This window comes from Haemaphysalis longicornis, unplaced genomic scaffold, assembly GCF_048455015.1.
Source record: "Haemaphysalis longicornis isolate Haplotype H1 unplaced genomic scaffold, Haemaphysalis longicornis Haplotype H1 scaffold_7, whole genome shotgun sequence".
NCBI lineage: Eukaryota > Metazoa > Arthropoda > Arachnida > Ixodida > Ixodidae > Haemaphysalis > Haemaphysalis longicornis.
This window is the reverse complement of record NW_027526422.1, coordinates 47737038-47753811: the sequence shown is the minus strand read 5'-3', so window position 1 is coordinate 47753811 and position 16774 is coordinate 47737038. Positions and strand designations below refer to the sequence as shown.

At 49.4% G+C, this 16774-nt stretch overlaps 1 protein-coding gene across 3 annotated transcripts in view; it reads right to left on the bottom strand.

Annotated features, from left to right (window-relative positions):
• LOC144145520 (uncharacterized) overlaps window positions 1-16774 on the bottom strand; it is a gene marked incomplete in the record, with an annotated part of 396732 nt that overhangs the window by 98924 nt on the left and 281034 nt on the right.

Below are 16774 nucleotides of genomic sequence, written 5' to 3'. Positions count from 1 at the left end.
CAAGTGGCCCTAGGTGTATGCACGCCATCATAAGGAGGCTCGGTGTTTGTTCCTGTCATCTGGGGGACGCATCAAGAAGAAATGAAAAATGATCAGAATATTCACTTCCAGGGTTGCACGCAAAAGAAACCTGGCACCGCTGCCTTTTCAAAGTCACGTATTCACGCGCATGGCGTACTGAAAATGAGCCTAACGCATACGTGCAATACCCGTACGCCAAAGTATACCTATCAGCAACTCCTGCGGTAATCAGCGGAGCCAAACAACGCGCATCATGCATTTGTAAACGTTGGCGTGCTCTCGTAACTAGCTTCCCCCGACCCTGCTTAAGAACAAAGGGCAGCAGATTCGGAACGCAGGTGCGCGGTTTCTCCGATATGTAATGTCTCCACTAGCGGGGAGACCTCTAGTCTCGTGCGGGTTCATTGCGGAAGGAACGCTATGGCCGCAGAGACATACGTCCGATGCCTCGAAAGAAATTGGCCGCAATTTAGAGCACGAAAAACCGTCCTCGCGTTTGCACAGGAACCCCACGCAAATTGCGCAGCCCCGGATCCACAAGAGGCGGAGGGGGATCGCCCACGATTCTGCTATCAGCGTGCCATGCTGGCAACCCACGCCCGGAGAATCGCACAAGTGCGTCAGGTGACTGCTCAAGTCGGCGAGCGGGCATGAACGTGGTGCGTATAAAAATCACCGCTCTGGAGGAGCAGTACACACATCGAGGGTAAAGGGCGAACGTGGCCGAGTCTGCCGGCGGCCCGAGCAGAAAGAAGGAAGAAGTGAGGTCGGACGTCGCAGGACGCTGCGCGCATATACGCTACCCGACCAGCAGTGCATCCTGTATTAAAGGCCCGCGCAGTCGTGCCCGCATTCTCACGGAACCAACACGTTCGGAGCAGGCATGTGTTCATCCCCCTCTCCCCCTCTCTCTGCCTACCTCCCGTCGTAATCACGATCTTTTGTAATGACACCTCATTATCCAGCTGGAAAGACCAACACGTGATTCCACAGCGACAACGATGTATAGGGATGCGGAGAAACGGAGTGCCGATAGTTCGAACAAAGAGAAGCGAACGGTCGTTAGCAGGGCGCCCGAGGCACTCGGTCTGCGCGAGTTAGAAGACGGGGGAATTTCTACTTTCACCTGGTAGTTATGCAACCGCCGCACCACGTGCACATTACCTACTCAGAGCTGTGTTTAATTCCATTGCGCGCCAAGTTCTAACGAGGTGTGTTGGCTGTAGGAAGGCTCGGGTCATTTTCACGGGATCTGATTGTTAGTGGGGTCGTTAGAAGGTAGACCAACGACAGCCAGTTATAGACACTGACACGCCGTGACGTGGGTAAAGCGAGCGACCGGCGCTTAACTGATAGATGGCGGCTGCGTTAATGGACGCGGCTTGTCACGGGATAGCCAATTGTCCTTTTTCGAGTCTCAGGGGTGGCCGAAAAGACGCTACCCTACACTACAGGGTCGGGTATTCTTTGGAACGCAGCGTGCCGGAAAAGACAGATAAACGTTCTGAAGGTTGTTCGTTTTATCGAAAACGCGAGCTGAACCACAAGCAGAACACACTAAAAGCATCTCCAGTGGAGAGTCGGTTTCAACCGGCGAAACAGACTGTAATTTCGGTTTAAATGTATTGAGCCACGAATTGAAGTTGAATGGGCTTTGCGCTTTCAAGCCACCTGTCAAAAACGAAATACGAAACAACTACTCCTCGGGGCACTTGAGTCTGCTTACGCGTTTTGAAGGCGAAAGCATTATGGCTTCCCCTGGCTGCCCGGGCATTCTTCGCTGCAATACTTCGTGTTTGCATCTCTTTCTTCGCTTTCGTTTCCTGTCTTTTGGAGTCAATGACTGCGATAGCCAGGTTGGAATCAGAGTTCTCCGTGGCTGGGATGCGCCTTTTCTACTTCCGCGCCATCACGTTCACCTGTCCCGCAATCTGACGTCCGCGCCGCACTCGCTCTGGTTACTGTTGTCCCGTTACTGGAAACGTGCTGATATTGCGCGGTGGTAACGCGGTACGCTCTTACTCAGGGTACCCGGGTTCAATTCCCACACGAAAATTCAAATTTCATTTACTCTTCCCAACTACGGCCATTTCCCGTACCGGACAGCAACAAACACCTGTTCTTCGCGCAGTTGGGCACCTAAACCTTTCGTCTTAATAACTACTCAACCTGAAAACCCACAAATAGAACCCCGTGACAGGGTTGATTGATTGATTGATTGATTAATTCATTCATTGATTGATTAATTGATTGATTGATTGATTGATCGATTGATTGATTGATTGATTAATTAATTCGTTGATTGATTGATTGATTGATTGATTGATTGATTGATTGATTGATTGATTGATTGATTGATTGATTGATTGATTGATTGTGGAGTTTAATGCGCCGACGCTACACAGGCGATGAGGCGCGCCGTAGTGGAGGGCTCCGGATTAATTTTGACCACCCGGGGATCTTTAACGTCCGCTTAAATCTCGAACACACGGGCGTTTTTGCTTTCCGCCTCCATAAGAAAAACGGCCGCCGGGGCCGGGAATCGAACCCGCGTCCTTGGGCTCAGCAGAACAACGCCATAGCCACTGAGCCACCACGGCTGGTCACGTGACAGGGTTCCGTGTAGCATACCCGCTGTTCGGAAAGACGCGTCTCAATCGAGTCCGAGTGCGAGAAACACTGGCATCCACCTCCCATTTGTAGCGTCGCGATAATTTAACAAGGACATCGGATACAATTTCTCAGCGGGCGCAATTATCGCAATTATCATTTTGTTCCGCGCTCACTACACACAAAACACAAGTTAGCCTGAATGGGAGTTTCTTGGCTGGAATACGTCTTTTAAACTCCTCACGACAGGCGGCCTGCTCCCACGTGTGGTAGTATGATGGTGGAAAAACTGCCAGTTTACACCGGGGGCCACAAGCCGTCGTAAATAAGCGCATTTACCACGGTTGTACCTCTTCACAAAACGCAGTATCTGGCTGTGATTACTGCGTTTGTCCTAATGGGAGTATTAAAAACTCCCACGCCACCCCCATTTCCTTCTCCTCCTCCTTCACCCCTTCCTCCTCTACGCGTCCTTACAAAATGGCTGACAGTTGGTGTCGTGTGTCGTGTGAGCTCCAGCGTACCCGAAAATTTATTGCCAGTGTGAACTTGCGGCCGGACGAACGGATGTGAAGTGCTTCCCAACAACCGAAGCTCGTTGCGAACATTGTGGAACCAGCCTGGACTGACGTGCGACGGACTGCAACGTCGCCTCCGAGTCACCAACCTTCGAGCCGACGAATACGCCAGCGAGCCAACGCGAGGCCTAAATGCAGTGATCGCTGAGAGTGGCTCGTTAAAAACAACGCGGTTGTGCCTCTGCGAGGTGGTTGAAGGTAAGATTTTCACGTTTTTTATTGTACGCAACATTTTGGGAGACTTGTGCCCCTTCTAGCGTCAAATAAACTCAACGTGTTTCCCGCGCCACTGCACGGGCGATTCTCCGCCACTGGAGGTGAGCGTTGTGCGTGAAAGACGGCACCATGCCCGGAACGTCATTGGGGAGGCCGAACGGTGTGAAAGCAATGCGTATTTGCGCGGGTCTCGAGCAGAACACTCACTGGTTCACACTCGCAAGCAGAATGAAAACTGTCCGAACTCTGGACGGCTGTTAGGTGTTTTTGTTAGGCTGTGTCTGTGGCTTACTGGCAAGCGAGGGTGAAGTTGGCCGGTCAAACGTCGCACGGCAGCCGCTTTTCTTGAGAAGTAGGTGTGGTGCCAGCCGCGCCTGCTACGAGGAGGGTGACTGTCGCGTGCCGCCGGCGATTAATTGCTTTCACTGGAAAGGCAGAAGGTCGGGGTCCCGTGGGAGCTCTCCGTACGCTAGGCGCGTGTAACTATAACCAGCAAACGCCATTCGAGGGAGCATTCTGTAGTGTCGACAGACGACTGCTTATTTTATTTATTTTTGAAGGGGGGCACGCGCAGGCGTCACACCGGCTGAAAGTTTTCCTTAACTTTCGGTGAGGGGAGAGAGGGACAGTGCGGGGGGTAAAACCTGAAGCTCGTTCCCAGAACACTACACGCAAGGAAAAGAGGGAAAGGAAGCATTTTGCGAAGTTGGTCGCCACAATGGTCGCGCACCTTTTTGAACAGCAGAACACTTCGTTTCGACGAACTAGTAAGCGCAGGTGTCTCGGACAGAAGTGCAATTTTGCGTAGCTTTAAACAGACATTCAGACATTACGGAAAGTTGGACACAAGAGTGACAAGTTCAGCGTCTTTACAGTGCCGTTTCTTTTTTTTTTTTTCAGGTCAGATGCCCAATATGCTTATGTATTTGTTACCGCAGATTTAAAGCGTTTTGCTATCCCTCTAATGAATGTGCTGCTGTGGCTTCCAGAAGAACGTGCCAGGGGGTGCGGCAACGTCAGCGTCTGGGAGGCAGGTGCAAGCAAACAGCGCACCGACTACATGCTGACCTCATTGTTTGCAAATGGCTTAAATTTTTTTCGTTGAGGATTGTTGTAGTAGATAAAGTTCTTACCAAGATACCTTGTGTTCTCGATGTAGGTGTTTTGTTGATTCACTGTTTTTATTGTCTTATTAAGGTGTTCACACGTATATCGTATTCATGTAATTTTTATGCAATAAATTGACTGTGCAGAAAACAAACTTTTCACGTTTCGCCATTCAACGTTTGAAGCGGAAAAAGACTAGAAATTACGTGATCCCCAACGAAAAATAAAAATGCGGCCTGTGCCCTTATTAAGAACTCCCAAATGCAGTAATAAATTCCACTGCAGCGCATATATATGAAGCGCACAAAAACACACACAAAAAAAAAAACCTCGAATGCAGGTCAACACTGCTCCCAATGCGCCCCCTGAAAACTCCCAGTTGGAGGAAACAATACACTCCCAATGGTACCCCTGGAAACTCCCATTGTAGTGGCAGTAAAATGCTACTGAAAAAGCTCCCATATGCTACTGAAAAAACTGCCGAAATAATGGGAGTAAGGCGAAACTCCCATTGGAAGGAGTTTTGAAAACTCCGAATTGGTACTGAGTTATGACACAAGCCATTTACTCCCATTCCGGCTTATTTGTGTTCTGTGTGTAGTACCTCCGCGCGCGGCGGTATATGCCGTTTCTCCTGCGGCGGCCCCCGGTACGCGCACACAGGGCGAGAAGGACAGGAAGATGGCGTCATTAAACGTCATTAATTGAGAAAGAGCCCTTAAAGGGGCCTGCGAAGAGTCTTGAGCCTAGACCTCCGGTGCGAAAGGGACACTTTACCCTGCGTCGTCTCCTGTTGGCCGTGGCTTCGGACGCCGCAAAAGCCAGGAGCCGAAGATCAATGTGCACGTCTAGACTGTAAGAAAGCCACGGCGCTCCAAGCTATGGTTTACCACTACTGCTAAGTTAGGGATTCATGGCTGGGGTGAGCGGACGACGTGTAATTAAAGCGTGCAGTGGATAGCAGCACGCGACAGAACACGACGAAGGAGGCCCAGGTTGGACAAGTAAAAAAACCGAGCGTGAGTGTGTACCTAGCCGGCACTGCCCAGGGCGTTGTGACGAGTCTAATAACGGGCCATTTGCGGTGGAGAATAATTATAATGATTTGATCGTCTCACCTGGAAGATCCCTTTTCTTTCTTCGTTCCTTCAATTTTTTTGTGTGTGTGTGCAGCGTGGATAGTTCGCCCGAAATGTGCCAATAACAAGGACCTGTTCGCTTTTCTTTTTTTATTTAAGTGCTGGAATCATTATTACTGGGTGTGGGTCGCCGACCACAAATTTTTATTTTGTCTGGCTGTCCCCATCTGTGTATTCAACGCCAATTCCTGCGTCGTTTTTTTTTAAAACTTACAGTATACACTTCGTCGTGTTGGTTGATTCTTTCCCGCAGAGTGTTGGCTCGCATGATATATGTCTTGCTATGTCTTCCATTCTTCGCGAGGTTAAAAACGCAGAAAAAGAGCTACAGCGGACTAAAACACGCTTAATGTGTCGATATCAGTACACAAATTTACCATCCCGTCCCACAGTGCAGTTAAATTCGAGTTCCCGTGGACTGCCATTATATTTGATAAATAAATAAATAAAGAAGCTTCGAATAGCACGAAAACATTCAGAGCCCGCAGGCTTCGCATGTGAAGTATATACGCAACGCCAATGCACCACTTAACCTCCCCACACAACACGGACGTTCATGCAATTATCCTCACACACGTGTCTATAGGAATTGCGCAAGGGAACATGATAGGTTTGGCTTAAAATCATCTACGTCCGGACTGCGCGAAGAATTTTATTTTCTTTTGTGTCTTTGTTTGACCTTCAAAAATGATACGGAGCCTGTAAATGCCCCCTAACCTTATTCGGCAGCCCAGCCCAACTATAGCAATGCCTTTAATAAGAAGTGTCTTGCCTCCCCGCTGTTTCCGCTGCTTAAAGGTAACGATAGACGCAATGCTAATGTCCGTTTCTCAGCGGCTTTTTACCACAACGCTGAAAAACCGATAATGCCGCGGTATAATGGGCACTGAACGTGTCTGTTGCTTTCGTTCTCACAACTGTAAAATGGACGAACGACGGGACAAACAAACAAGCAAGAAAACAAACAAACATCAACAGAACGCGCTGATCTCTGTGCACCAGAGACCCCTTGCAGGCCGTGAACGCGAAATGTGCGCCCAGTGGATCGGCCGTTATTGCATTTACTACATAAAGCGCGCGGCCAAAGGGTTTATCTTACGAAGAAGAAGCGTCCCGGATAACGAGTTTTATATCGTCTCATCGCCGATTACGTCGAATGAACGCCGAGATCACGGCTGTATACGCAGCACGTATACCTGGAAAGCTGCGAAGCGAAAGCGCGAGCTGATAAAGCAAACAGGCAAGAAGGTGGCGCCCAAAGAGAGGCGAGAGGCAACAGAGCCCGTATGCATACCACGAGGAAGTCGAGATACGACGTCCCCCCCCCCCCCCCCCCCCCCCCGACCCTTCCCCTTATTACGTACGCTAGCCCCCGACTTCGTATAAACGGGTCAACAAACGGCACGCTCATAAACCCAAACCCAAGGCGCTCCCACCAGCATCTCGATTATAGCAGCGAGTGGCTACAGGGATGACTGGGAAAACGAGCCGCAATCCGTGGAAAGAGAAGGCATGTGCCGAGAATCCAAGTGGGCTTGGCTAGGCTCAACTCGGTTCAGTGCGAGGTGTGGGGGCGGTTCGTTGGCCACGCGCACCCTTGAGCAACGGCGGACGCGCGACGCGGGAATTTTGAAAATGATAGGCTGTCGCGCATCAGCTTTCGTCTCGCCTGGCGCGCACAGTGCGGCGTGCGCTGCGGCGAAGCTATAACCGCCGCTCCAAACGTTCAAATTTCGCGCCACGCTACGTCAGCAGTGACGTAATAGGGGAAATGCTAAAAACGGAGTTATCATTGCGTTAGCGCCGTGTTAACATTGAAGTGGCATCATCAAATGGAACTAGAGGTACCGCTACAGTAACACAGCTTCGTTTTTTGGCGGTGGCCATAGTGAACCGTTGGTCATTAAGGGCAACCGAGTGGATCCCTAGAGAATGCAAGCGTGGCAGGGGGCGGCAGAAAGTTAGACGGGAAGATGAGATCCAGAAGATTGCGGGGATAAATTGGCCGCAGTTAGCACAAGACTGGGATAATTGGAGATTAATGGGAGAGGCATTTGCCCTGCAGTGGGTGTAGATAGGATGATGATGATGATAGTGAGGTATGAGTATGCAACTCTAGCGGTGGCGTTGGTCGGCGGACCGGACGAAAAAGTGGCCGGTGAATCGCCAGTACATCATCTGTTCTCCTTGTTATCTCGCGTAATCGTTTCGTGTGCGTCGAAATCGGTATCACTCTTGCTGGAACAAAAGAGTCTTTTGAATGTTTTGTCTCCGAAGTCCCTTTGAAGACCGGGCTTTGATAAGTGAAATAACTGTCTTGAAGGCGCTATTCGGTGGCCCCCGCCTGCGAGGCATTTCTGTGAAGCCCTTTCAGCCGAAAAACATAGGAGTTGCTGAACCAAAAAAGTTAGAAGGCTTGTTATTTTTTTTCCTCGTCTCTCTATTTCTTCACAGTACATCCACGCAATGGCAAGAAAGCTGCAGAAACAACGTAGGCACCATGAAGTGCTTCGATGATTAATAGAGGCCGGAATAATATTCCGCATTTAGGGGAACCAGTAGACATGGCGAAAAAAAAAAAAGAAGGCTGTCACTTGCAAGTCCGCGTGTAAAGTTGAGTTCTCCGTCTGAGATGCGTTCCATTGATCATTATTCAGAAAGGAGGGAGATTTATGACTTGCCGTCGGAGGCAACATTATACGGTTCCTTTGGCCCAGAACAACCCTCAATGCACAGAGAAGCATGGACAAAAAAAAAAAAAAAAAAGACTGGTATTTCTGACGTAAAAGCAGCAATAGCAGATGGTTTCGAAAAGGCACGCGCGACGCATACGGACGCATCCGACCGTTATTCAGAACGACGCGACAAACGTCAATTTTTTCGGTGAAAAATTCGAAACTAGAAACTTCCTCCCCTTCATAAAGGAACGTTGTGCCCATAATGCGTCCGTGCCCATAATGCGTTGTGCCCATAATGCGATGCCAGCGCCGCCGTACAGAGTGGAGACACCCTTTGAACGGTCCCGTGCCGCCGCTATTGGGTCAAAGTGCTCAACGCGTTGTTCCTTTCGTTTCCCACAAGACCTAGAAACGCAAAGAAGATGACATGATTCAAACTTCGCCAGTAAACTGCGTTGCGGCGATAATTTTAGCGCGGTTTTGATACAATGACTTGCTGCGGCGGCAGCGAGTGACCCAAAATGGCGGCGCCAGCGTATACGTGTCTCCATGTCTCCACCCTGTACGGCGGGCGCGTGAATCGAGGCACCCTAGCGCAGACAACAATGCACAGAGAAGCATGGACAAAAAAAAAAGACTGGTATTTCTGACGTAAAAGCAGCAATAGCAGATGGTTTCGAAAAGGCACGCGCGACGCATACGGACGCATCCGACCATTATTCAGAGCGACGCGACAAACGTCAATTTTTTCGGTGAAAAATTCGAAACTAGAAACTTCCTCCCCTTCATAAAGGAACGTTGTGCCCATAATGCGTCCGTGCCCATAATGCGTTGTACCCATAATGCGATGCCAGCGCCGCCGTACAGAGTGGAGACACCCTTTGAACGGTCCCGTGCCGCCGCTATTGGGTCAAAGTGCTCAACGCGTTGTTCCTTTCGTTTCCCACAAGACCTAGAAACGCAAAGAAGATGACATGATTCAAACTTCGCCAGTAAACTGCGTTGCGGCGATAATTTTAGCGCGGTTTTGATACAATGACTTGCTGCGGCGGCAGCGAGTGACCCAAAATGGCGGCGCCAGCGTATACGTGTCTCCATGTCTCCACCCTGTACGGCGGGCGCGTGAATCGAGGCACCCTAGCGAAGACAACACTGCCACGCCACCTGTCATTTCGAACTGCTCGGCTCGCAGGCGGAGGAACCAAACAAACGACGACGAAAACGTGTTGCTAAGCTGGCCAAACGTGCAACTTCATGGCACGACAACGCACGCATTCCAGCACACCTTTACAACCTTCTCTTACGCGAGGCCGTTTTGTAGCGTAAGCTACACTGGCCGAGGTTGAGCAGTTTTGCGTGGCTCCTGGAGAGCCGTTCTGCGCAAGCGCGAGGCGCAGTGACGTATCACGGCACACTCTACCACCGCGATGCGATTGGATTGGATTGGATTGGATTGGAAATTGTTTTAGCTGCAGTACGCATGATAATCAGCTAATATATTGAGTAACTCTGAAAAACCCAAGAATAACCAGCTGAACCTTAGCTCACGCTACGTATATCCTGGAATAGCCGAGCTAAGCCACTGCTAATTTTTTTTTTCTTGAAATTGGCTACCGATAATGCGAGCCGCATGCACGGTTCTTCAGACCACTGACCTCAGTTTCGAAAATTCCTCACGACCTCGGGAAGCGAGAGACTAGCGAGACGTGCGCAGCACGGAGCAAGATGCCGAACTTCAGTAAGCCAATTTAAGCGAGGACCTTCATTACAAGCCTTTCGGTTCCCGCTATCACGACGGCCATTCTTCCCAGCGGAAAAAAAAAAAACTCCTCCTAGCGCGGGCCTACTTCTCACGTGAACGTTACAGACCCGGCGCGGTACTGACGCGTGTGCCGCTCTTTTAACACTGTTCGATGAGAGGGTACGTGGCGGCGAAATGCGAAGCAACTAATTGTAGCCGCTCTTGGGGTGCGCGCAGCAACAATCCTGGGTGCCTGTACGTGAACGCCGCTCGGGACGCGGTTTGCATAGAGCACGGCGCTTGAACCCGGAAAGCGGGCGCGGAGAGCAGGTAGCACGCATCCAGATTGCGATCGAACGCCGCCGCCTCGGGAAGAGACGACGTGAAGAAGTGGACGAACTTTGCGCAGGAGTATTAATTACGGAGCATTAATCAAGGCTTCTAATTGGCACCTTTAGCGCGAGCCACTGTGCGCGCCCAGCACGCGCAAAGGTGCGACAAAAAGTGGTGCTGGGAACAAAGGCGGCGGGGTTGACACCGTTCCCCTTTTCGCCAGCGCGCGGACCTCTCGTGCCGAAGAGGTCGCTCTGCGCCGTTCTTTCCCTCGTGACCGGACTGAAGCACCGGGACGACTTCCTGGGTGCAACTAGGCGTTCGCGTTTTAGGGTCGAAGCTAGGTTCCTGGTTCTTCCGTGCTTTTTCTATGCCGAAGTTTTGCTTGACCCCATGGTGGCCATCGACCCCTCTACACCTGAGCCTCGAGCGATGCCAGAGTTACCTAACGTCTTGATTTGATTGATTGGATAGTTTAACGCGCCGACGCAACGCAGGCGATGAGGCGCGCCGTAGTGGAGGCCTCCGGATTCATTTTGACCACCTGGGGATCTTTAACGCGCGCCGAAATCTCGTACACAGGGGCGTTTTTGCTTTTCCCTCCATCAGAAAAGCAGCCGCCGCATACGGGAATCGAACCCGCGTCCTCGTGCTCAGCAGCACAACGCCTTAGCCACTGATCCACCGCGGCGGGTAACTAACGTCTTCGCAGGGTTGAAAAAATTCATTAGGGTTTTGTAGCAAGAACTGAATAGCGCCATTTGGTCCCTGGAGGTAACGACACCAACCAAAACTTCTCTGATTTAATCTCTCACACCAGATCAATATAACAAATTCTCGATGCTACCAAACATTTTGGCGCACCTGAAGGCATATTACATTCAAATTAAATTTCCTTGCTTCCTCTCGAACTTGCGACGATATGTGGCACAAGATGGGTTGGTTAGAGCAAGTTTACCTCCCCGTCCTGTTCTTCTGGTGCGTCGTACCAAGTCACAACAGGTTCTGTGGTTTGTCGTATCAAGTCACAACCCGCATCGAGTCACAACACATTGTTATGGAAGCGATGAATGTCCGTTACCTCAGCACATGGATAGTTTCTACAACCCCATGATCAGCGGCACAGTTTCCCTCAGGGCGGCGGCGGAGTCCCACCGCACGGTAGGCCACTAGAGAATGGGCAAGCCAAATTACTATTGTCTTCGAAATGGAAGAACAAAAAATAAGTATGGTTAAAACAATAAAATGCAGAACGAACATTCGATCGGTCAGCATCTTGCGTCGGTCTTGACAGCGAAGCTAAAGCTCTTTATATTCTAGAGAGCACACTCAGAAAATGCCAAGGGAAAGATAGCTGTCCCTTCCCCCACTTGCCTTCACGCGGACTCCCATTCTACCCACCGCAATCTAGTGGCTAAGGGCGAAGCTGCGCTCACCAAGAACTGCGGGTACAGCGCGTAACTCTGTAACTGTTTCCCCGATAAAGACGGAAAGAGAAACTGCTGTGTGTACAACATTTCTGCACACGTCCAAAACCATCGGAGGCTGTAAATTAATCCGAAGCTCCCCATGGCACACGTCCTATAACGACTTTGGCGCGTGGAACCTTGATTTGAATCTGCGTCAACTTTTTATGGCATCAGCAACCACGTGATGCACAAGCATAGGCCGTTTTTCTTGCCGAGGTGAAAAGCGAATACGCCCGTGCGTCGAGATTTCGGTGCAAACATGAAACTTTTCAAAGTGGTCCAAATTAGCCAGTGCCCCCTCTCCACTACGGCGCACTTCATAGTCCAGGTGTCGCTTCGGCGCGTTAAAACACGCACAAAAAATAAACTGGTATTTCCCGACAAATAGCGGAAATGTGGTGCGAGTAGAAAAGAAACACAGCAGCAAATTACACGATGGGAGTGCCAAAAGCTCCCGCATATTCATGCGTTCGTGCAAGAATAATTATCGTGACGCCCAACCCGTAAAGGAAAGCACAAAGAAAGAAGAAAAAAAAACAAAGAAGAAATTCCCTAGGACAAAAAGGTGAAGGTGGAAGGGGAGGAGGCCCACAAGTCTAAATGGGCGCGACCAGTCGCAGAGCGCCCTTATCACAAAGGGTAATAGACAGTTCTAGCCCGAATACCTGTTTTCCTACACCGGACACGTACGCTACCCTTGACCAAAAGCAGGCGAGAAACTGAATAAAAGAGTTTGCGGATGTTGCGAAGGGTTAAGCGAGTTCAAACGCGCATTCGAGCGAAGTCAACTGAGAACTACCATGAAAGAAGCATAAAAACCCGACGGCGACGTGGAAATCCAGCCGCGTGATTAAAAAAAACCAAAGAACAGCCACGTAGTGGCGTGAGAGCAAGTGACCCTTATGCTCGAATGCTGCAAAAAGGAGGAATAAAAATGCGCCGGCTTTGAGCTTATCAGAAAAATGTTTCATACGCGTACTGCGTTTCTGTGCCCGAGCTGTGAGTTCTGCATCAAAGCCGGCGCCTAACAAGAGAGAACGGATGTGACAGAGGACAGTCGCTGCTGCACAGGGAAACGAAAAAGCCAGATTATTCCTCAGAACAAGTCTGCGAGCTCAAAGTTAGATGGCTTTTAAACCCATTTTCTTCTTTATCCGCACTGCAAAAACGGACTCAAACCGAAAAGGTTAAGTAAAAAGTTGTTCCTAGACTAAATTCAGCCTCTCTTCTGTATAACCCTGTTATGGAGGTACGGAACCCTCTCCGATGGCGTCCGTTTTTAGGGGCGAAGCACCTTAGGATATCGATTTGTCTGTGGCTTGTCCCTTGGCATCCGTGTACACAGCGTTGCGCATGTGCGAGGAGCATTGTACTGGACTGGGTTTGGATTGGATTGGATTAAATTGAATTGTATCGGATTGGCTTGGATTGGAATTGTATATACTGTACACACGCGTTGTCACTCATTTACATACGCGAGTGGGCAATGCCACGGGTGATTTACGGTAAGAACGATCCCCAGTGCTTCGCCCACTCGTCATGATTCACTTCGTGGAGATGCGTGAATTTTTTTACAGGATGGAGATGGAACAAAACAGGCTTTGCAATCGACATGTCGTGTCCAGCGCGTCCTAAAAAAAAACGAAACAATTGCACGCTGAACTTAAGTTTCGCGTCACTACTTTCTGATTTTGAAAAGCGCGTGACAACGCTACATCCGGGTGAGGCGAGAAAAAAAAAAATGAGGAAAGGGGTCGAGGACGAGTAAGTAGGCGCGGTCAATCGACGTCACAGCCAAGTGTTTGGTGCTAGGTTTGGGTAACGCACGCCGTTTTTGTGCCGCCCGCAGTCGCCACCTTCAAACAACCTCCATGGGTGGGGATACGATAATTTGCCGCAATTATTTTGACTCGCAAACTTGCGCGCTCGTCTTTCTTTCTTTTTTTCTTTTTTCCCGCGAGGCAGGCAACTCAAGACTTGCGTATACACGCATTCGGGATCGGCGGCCCGCCTATGCCGACAACGGCCCTTCTCGTTTGGTGTGGGATGCCAGCAAGCCAAAGGGCGCGCCGAGGCAGAGAGAGACCCGACATACGAATAGATAGAAGGGAGACGGGGCATGGCGGTCTACGAGGGGGGAAATATTCGGACAGCGAAGAAGCGAGATGGCGGAGATACGTGCGCAACAAGCGCGCGTTTATACACTTACGTGCCAAATATGGGTGCGGCGAAACACGAAGAAAGAAGTCGAGACTGCGGCAACGCGGGCGGTTCGGTTGGAACGTGCTCGCATTTAGATAAGTAATGAGTCATGGCGACCTCGCAGGCCAGGGAGAGAACTTATTCGGGCCTTCCTGAAGCACTTCGCGCCAACACGCCATTCTGGGCATTTTTTATGTGTTATTATCAAAGTAAGACGAGAGACGATTTGCAGCGAAGATCTTCAAGACCTCTCGCGACCTCTTGTCGTCGTCGTCCGTGTAAACAGGAAAAGGGAAAAAAAATAAAGAATATTAGGCCTGTATCCCGGCCTCCTCCGCTTCTTTGACCGCGCAGCAAATGTAGACACATTTGCTTTGAATTCCAGAGTTTGTTTCATTCCGAAACACACTCGCTATTAGTTTGCCCTGGATACAATGTCATGTAAACCTTCACCAAACCGAAATCCGTTTCTTGTTCCGAGAACTTCTTTATAGCGAGAATTGACTGTATCGAAAAGCGGTAAATAATTCTGAAGACTAACTTTCAGTTATTCCCTCTGTCTCATCCTAAGCAGGACGACGCCAACAGTATCAATTCTAAGTTTTATGCAATGTAAGCGAGCAATTACCCTCGCGATTTAGTCCCTCGTTCTGTGGCATGCTGTACGAGCGGCCTTGCCGCACTACGACGCTTTCTGCTGAGAGTTTATAAAAGCACAAACTTAATCTCAGTCGGAAAAGACAAGCAAAAAATTTCGCGTGTCGTGCTGTCGTCTTGTAGTAATATTCTTGTCGTGTCGTGATTCTGATGTTCTGTCGTGTGTCGTATTCCGGTCCTGATTATGATGTTCAGTCGTGCCGTATTGCTGCCTTATCGTGATCCTGATGTTCCATCAGTAGTTACTCATGGTTTGAATGTTATAGCCCATTGTGAACAGTAGCCTAAATGGCAGTTCTGTTGTGACTACAGGAATGTTTTGCCATTCAGAAAATTGACTTTGTCGTTACGACAGAAATGTGTGCCCTAACAACAGGCGGCTTCGTCGTAACAACAGGACTTCTGTTGTCACAACAAAGTTTTTTGTCGTACGACAGGAATTCTTATGTTTTTTGCGGTATTCCTGTTGTGATTTTAGACTGGGATATGACTGTCCCGAAATTGCCGGCGTACACCCCACAAGCCCGCAACGGCCTCTGGCTGTGTTCGCTGTGTTCCTCGCAGCGCTCGCCCGGGGCGAAGGCAGTCTTTAGTTCGTAGGAACACGATCAGCCTGAAGCCTCACAAAGGAGCCTCCGATCCTTTCGTTGTAACCACAAGGCGACGCCGATGCGCTGCAAAAACTAGGGTGCCTCGACGCGAGCGCCACCGCTAACCACAGGGCTGCCTTCAAAAGGAACGGTGATCTGCGTGATGAGAGAACAAGAGACTACGGAGGCGAGTCGCGGCTGCAGCGCGGTCGACTCTATGCGACGCGAGTAAGCAGTCCCATCGCGAGGTTGCTACTACTGCTGCTGCATTGTGCGCCTGGAGGTCCGTTTATGGTCCCGCAAGGGGCCACGTTTAAACAATATCGTGCGAGGAAACCTAACGTAAACCCAGTCGCGGGGAACGGCAGTTAGCGACAGTCGGGGATAAACACAGCCTTTCCCTCCTGGCTGAGGAAGGAAGAGACATGCAAAGCGTTTGTCGATGACGCCCCGTCGACCGGGGAGGAGGGAGCCTCTTATGCACTCGTCATGTGCATACTATTTGCGGGACCCCGAGAGCGTCAACATAACGAAAGTGCTTGTTTTCTCGTTGCTCGGTTCTTTTCATTTTATGTACATGTATATGTACATGTATATGTAGGTGAAGAATATGAACTTTACGGTTAACGTATTTATTACTAATTATTCCAACAGCTTTCGAGCGCCCGCAAGACTCGCGAGTCGGCAACGGCGAGCGCACGTCTCGGATGAGTAGCCACCAGGACGACGCCGAGGCCCGCGTCGCGGCGCGTAAAAACGTCGTTCTGGCCTAAATAAACTTTAATCTAAACCAACAGCTTCGAGAGTAGTTACTGTACTGTCTTCGTAGAATCGTAGAATCCCTGACAAAAACAGTACCTACTGTCGAAATTGTTGGACTTATCGGTAATAAATAAGCTGACTGCAAAGTTGTTTCTATATATATATATATATATATATATATATATATATATATATATATATATATATATATATATATATATATATATATATATATATATATATATATATATATATATATAGGAAAGCAAGTTCTCTTTGCTGAAACGTAGGCCACAATCGTGCTTTTACCTTGTTCGAACTTTTTCTTCTCTTATATATGTATATATATATATAAATTGTGTGGCTATACTGATGAATATAAAGTAAAACTGGGCGCAATAAAAACACAACATTAATTCGACGTTTCGGACCCCGTCCGAAACGGCGAAATAAAGTTATGTTTTTTATTGCGCCCATTTCGCTTACTTACAGAGACTCCCGTTAAGACGAAATTGAAGGGACCGTGAAAATTTGTCCGTATTATCAGAAATTCGTCTTACCGGAGTCTACTGTGCATGTATTAGGTTGGCAGCTTTAACAGGCTCCTTATAGTGTCTTCAGATCGCAGCTGGCCAATACAATACCGCACACCAAAAGGTGCCGACAGCCAA